Source organism: Protopterus annectens, chromosome 2.part0, assembly GCF_019279795.1.
Source record: "Protopterus annectens isolate FY-2018-M chromosome 2.part0, PAN1.0, whole genome shotgun sequence".
Classification (NCBI taxonomy): domain Eukaryota; kingdom Metazoa; phylum Chordata; order Ceratodontiformes; family Protopteridae; genus Protopterus; species Protopterus annectens.
In genome coordinates, this window is record NC_056728.1 from 1,478,929,230 (window position 1) to 1,478,935,229 (window position 6,000).

Consider the following 6,000-nt stretch of genomic DNA (forward strand, 5'->3'; position numbering starts at 1 on the left):
CCCAGCTGACTGAGTAATGCTTTCAAACTACTCACACTCCATATATTTCTTATACCCACCTTTGGCAAGGTTGATGATGTCACCCACCTACAAATACACCTCTGGGAGTGCGGTATTCCAGTAATCTCTGTAGCGCATTCTGGAGCTGTGTAATGTTGTAGTGTAATAAAGTAATTAGGTTGGTGTTCTAATCCCACACTTGCTGTGTGTTCCCATCTGCTTGAGGACTGAATAAAGGTTTTAGACTACTCACACTCCTTGCATTTCTTATACCCACCTTTGGCAAGGCTAATGATGTCACCCACCTACAAATACACCTCTGGGAGTGCTGTGTCTCAGTAATCTCAGTAGCGCATTCTATAAATGCGTAATGCTGTAGTGTCATAAAGTAGTTAGGTCGGTGTTCTAATACTGCATTTACTGTGTGTACTTGTCTGACAGAGGACTGAGTAATGCTTTTAGACTGCTCACACTCCTTACATTTCTTATACCCATGTTTGGCAAGGCTGATGATGTCACCCACCTACAAACACACATCTGGGAGTGCTGTGTCCCAGGAATCTCAGTAGCACGTTCTGTAACTGCGTGATGCTGTAGTGTCATAAAGTAGTTAGGTTGGTGTTCTAATCCCACACTTGCCATGTGTGTCTCCTGAGGACTGAGTAATTATTTTAGGCTCCTTAGAATTCTTATACCCACCTTTGGCAAGGCTGATGATGTCACCCACCTACAAATACACCTCTGGGAGTGCTGTGTCTCAGTAATCTCTGTAGCACATTCTGTAACTGTGTAATGTAATAAAATAGTTAGGTCGGTGTTCTAATACCACACTTGCCATGTGTGTGTGTCTCCATCTGCCTGAGAACTGAGTAATGCTTTTAGACTGCTTACATTTCTTATACCCACCTTTGGCAAGGCTGATGATGTCACCCACCTAAAAATACACCTCTGGGAGTGCTGTGTCCCAGTAATCTCTGTAGCATGTTTTGTAACTGTGTAATGCTGTAGTATAATAATAATAGCTAGGTCAGTGTTCTAATCCCACACTTGCCGTGTGTGTGTCCCCATCTGCCTGAGGATGGAGTAATGCTTTTAGACTGCTCACACTCCATACATTTCTTATACCCACCTTTTGCAAGGCTGATGATGTCATCCACCTACAAATAAACCTCTGGGAGTACCGTGTCCCAATAATCTTGGTAGCGCATTCTGTAACTGCGTAATGCTGTAGTGTAGTAAAGTAGTTGTGTCGGTGTTCTTATCCCAGACATGCCAAGTGTGTGTCTCCCTGCATGAGACAAGTACAGTGCTTTGTAGTATTCACCGTAGCATGTGCCCTAAATGTGTATTGCTGCAGTGTGATACAGTAGGGGTTTGTATACAAGACATGGCAAGTGTGTGTTTGTCTGTCAGAGCCTGTGTAAAAGTGGCCGTGATTCTCTTACCATTGGACATGTTTGGGAGCGGGTTTTGTAGTTATCCTATATGGTATCCATCTTATGATACATTGGCCACCTCACAAGGAGTACAGCTGTCAGTCAGCCATGGGACTGTGTTGGCAAGCCATACACATACATCTGGCAAAAGGCCTGGTGAACAAAGTATGCAGCCCTACTAGTACCAGGTAAATGTCCCGCACCCATGTGCCATGCACAAACAAACTTGCATAGGATATTCCACTATGTTGCTAGTACCATGCACATTGATAACAGATATTAGGCATGGTGTGAATGCAGTGGCCTGCAGTGGACATGGCACCCTGTACAGTGGTACAATAGGCACATATATGCAGACATTGTGCCTTCACTATGTTCCAAACTGAATGCCTGCAACATATGTGGTGCCATGAAATGTGATCCACAAAGGCCAGATAATGCTGTACACATGTGCCCTGTATGGACCCATGCCACTGACACCACAGAATACCTGTATCATACAGGTGCATACAGGTCCAGGGCCGACCTGCTCATTATAAGCAGGTTTCACCACGCCAGGCCAGTATTGGCATATCGGGGTATAACATGCTGTGTACACAACATGTGTCTGCCAAACTAGGTACACCTGTGCATGTCACTGTATAGTATTGTGGGACATGCACATCTCAGGCAATGTCCATGTGAAGGACTATCAAACACAGACATGGCTTGCATTGCAAAGCTATGGCCATACACATTGATAACCAGGCTGTCAGGCCAGATAATGCAGTACCCATCTGTGTGCGACATTGCAGACACTACACCCCTGCACTGTACACCATTGTTGGGTGACACAATGCCAAGGATTACCTCTCACCCAGCCTTGTACAGCCATCTTGCACAGCCAACCACTATACACCCATGAAGCAATGCATACCTGCATGCCAGTATTGGCACCTTGTGTCTGCATGTGGGTTGTGATGCTCCCAACCACAGTCACTCCCAGTATAACCCTAGTTGGCATACCAACAGATGTCAAGCACTTTCACATGCCCTAGCCCATAGAACCTCCAGATATCCCCTGTGGTGCATGTGGTCCTGTGCATTACTGCAGTGTGGCAAACTACGTAGTTACATTGTGTATTTGTGGCCCTGGCAAAGGTGTCAATGTATGTCCATTAGAGAATGTGGTTGTGGTGAAAATGACATCTGTTCACATGGACAGCCATGTGTGCCACACCTAATGTATGTCTACTATATCTGTTACAGATGCCACTCACCTACACACATATGTTCTTACAGCACATCAACATGTCGCCTTTGTGGCACATGTAGTAACGTCATGCACATGTAATAGTAATGAGTAGTCAGGGGTTTGACTCCTGTTCTGTTTGGTGTGTGGCAGATGATGCTTATGGTTAAGTCTCCAAGACCTTCCCTGGTGTATTTTGCTTGACTCACCCACACAATCTCTGGTGGATGTGAAGGAGTACACCTGCACACCAGTAGCATGTGCATTGTAAGTGATGGACATGGTCAGGTGATGGCCTCTGCACCTATTGGAGTCCTCCTCTAGCTGATTGCATATGGTACAGCTATGATAGTGTTCCCATAGCCATCCACATGATAGACACAGTAAACTATCTAGGGAAACATGTTGTTATCGGGCCATGACAGTCACTGTGAGTGGTACCTGGATGTGATGTTCTGACACGGCATCTCAGATGATATCTGGATGTACCTCAATCATTTTCCACAGTGGGAAATAGCCTAAAGACAGGAGGGTGATGTGTCACACATGACTACAGCATGTAGGAGTAGCTATGCTGCATTGAGACTACTGCCTGTTTAACATGTGTGTGGTAATGGCTATTCTGCATGTTATAATACAGACATGACAGTACTCTGTTCATGAGGGACCCCCATCTATAGGGCCATCTGTGAACTGGTCAGTGTGTGCAACCATTTGTTTCCTATGATACACACTGAAGACACATCTGTGCACAGCAGAAGCATGGTCTGAGGATTGCAGACAGTACATGATGATAGGGATGTGTTACTGCATCGCATCCCTGACTGGACATGTGTCACATGAGACAGTCGTATGACAGACACTGTGTGGGGTTCCCAGTGACAAGCCAATAATGGGCAACTGTTCATAGCTGTGCATTGTACATTGTACAGTTGGCATGCAGTTTATATTTGCATGTGTTGTGCTCCCTCTGCAAATGTATACCATCTGTTGTGTTGGGTTGCTGGTGATATCTATGCGTACTGTCATAGGTAATCCTGTATGTTGTTGTCTATCACTAAGCTATATGTGGGTTTAAAATGCAACACCATAGGCTGCATGGGTTGGGAGGTCCCGGCAGAATGTCCTGTCCCACTTCAGCTGACCATGGCACTAGGTACTATCACATCTTGGGCCCAGCCATAGACATCAGCCTCTGTTGGCTCTGCACCACCTTCTGGTGGTACCACCACTGAGGATGGAGCATGTCCCCTCCTGGGAGCAGGACCAGAGATGTACATGTCTGCTGTTGTGTGGTCCCGGACATGTTGCATTGGGGCTCACTAAGGGATTCCAAAGCCAGATACGCAAGCTCAAGGGCAGAGTGCCACATTTACAGGGTGATGCTGCCCCTCCTGGACTGCCCCCAGCACTGCATCCTTTGCAGCTGTTTAGGTGCAGTGGCAGCTGCCCATGGCTGGGGACCTCCGTCCCTCTGTTCCCATGGTTTTGTGAATACCGAACACCCATCCCTGTCTGGGGTGTATCCCCCCACATGTGTCATATACCAACCCTGTATGCTGTCTTGTCTGTGATCCTACCCTACCAATCCTCCATGGCCATACCTACACTCCTTCCCCTACATCCGATCCTCACCTACAGAAACATAAAGCCAATCTGCTCCTAGGACTACATCTGCCCAATACATAGCTGTTCATTTCACACACTTGCCCACTGGACACATGTTACCCTTGTAATATGTATCACAACATACTCCTGTTATCCTCACCCCTGTCCCTCAGGCGCTCGATCCTGGTATGCGCATCACTCCTAAATGATCCAGGTACACCTGATGAGAACAACCCCATTGTACACACAACACTACCGGTCCCTGTATGGTTACCCCATGTACCTTTATCATGATGATGTAGTGCACAGCACCTTGCAAGAGTACTGGTCACACATAATGACTGGACAGGTATTGTTGTATTAATGTACATTACATGCACAGAGTAATGTATACGGCCAATGTACAACTATTTGCATGTATGAATGATGCATGTCTGGCTGAGAGAGTCTTCAGATCACATAGAACAACACCACTACATAATACATGTGTCGCTGGTATTTCCCGTTTCATAAATTTGTAATGCTTTGTTGCCACATGGTATGTTCCTGCTATATCTCTATATATGTATGTTCCTATATGCTGGACATGAACACTCACATATACATCTACATGATGGGATACATTCCTATACTGTTGAATGACTGCGCTGTATGATATGTTTGTGGTACTGTCCATTGTCTGTATATCGGACATGGCATATTGGTAATTCACATTAGCTGCATGTGCAGGGTCCTGGTTCTGAGCCTTGCAGAGGACGTTTATTTGGTTGCAGGGCTGTACCAGGACATCAGTTATGGAGAGAGTAAGGCACATTAAAGCAGTTGGGAGCGTGTGTACGTGGGTTTGTGTGGTGTTACTCAATGCTGACCTCTGCTTACAGCTTCTTAAACTCGGTTAGCCTCTACACTGCTTTACCAGTGCAATACTCACATACTAGTAGCCAAACAGGGTTACACCCGCTCGCTCCCGCACTTGCAAATGCACCGACATTCGTGCTTGCATCTGACACTCACACCCCTGGGTTGGAGCGAGGACCACACTATTACCCTCTGATGCCTATTACATCTGACTACATGACTACAGTATCGAGAATGGTTGCCCATTGGGCGATGGCATGGCATTGGACTGTACGGAAATGGCGGCCTGTCCGGTGAATTAATCATATTATTTTTGTGTTCCTCATACAATCTGCTCCTGTCTGGCTGATACATGGGAACAGAGACTCTTCAATACAGACAAGTAATTGGGTTTCGGGAGCCACATCCATTGGCCGAGTCATGCTCCCACATACCTATTATAGACTTGACACCTTTTCAATTGGACAAGGTGGGACAGTAGGGTTAACACCTGTCCCACTTTGTGAGGGACAGTCCCTCTTTAGACATTTGTGTCCTGCGAAAATAATCAAGACATAGCAAATGTTCTGAGACTACAGGACAGAAATATATCATAAGTTTCTTTAATAGTGGCATAAAACAGTTATTGTATATATAAAACTTCTATATGTTATGTGAAGTAGCATAAGCAATTCAAATGTTGCTGGAATAAGCTTTTATTTGTGCAAATAATGAAAAATCTGTACTATACATGTCTGTAGGTATGTTTTGTCCTGGAAAAATTGACATTTCTACAGAACATGTCCCACTTTGGGCATTTGAAAATGTGGCAACCCTATAGGATCTTTATGTAGTGGCGTCAGATTTTGCAGGGTAAAACATACCCAC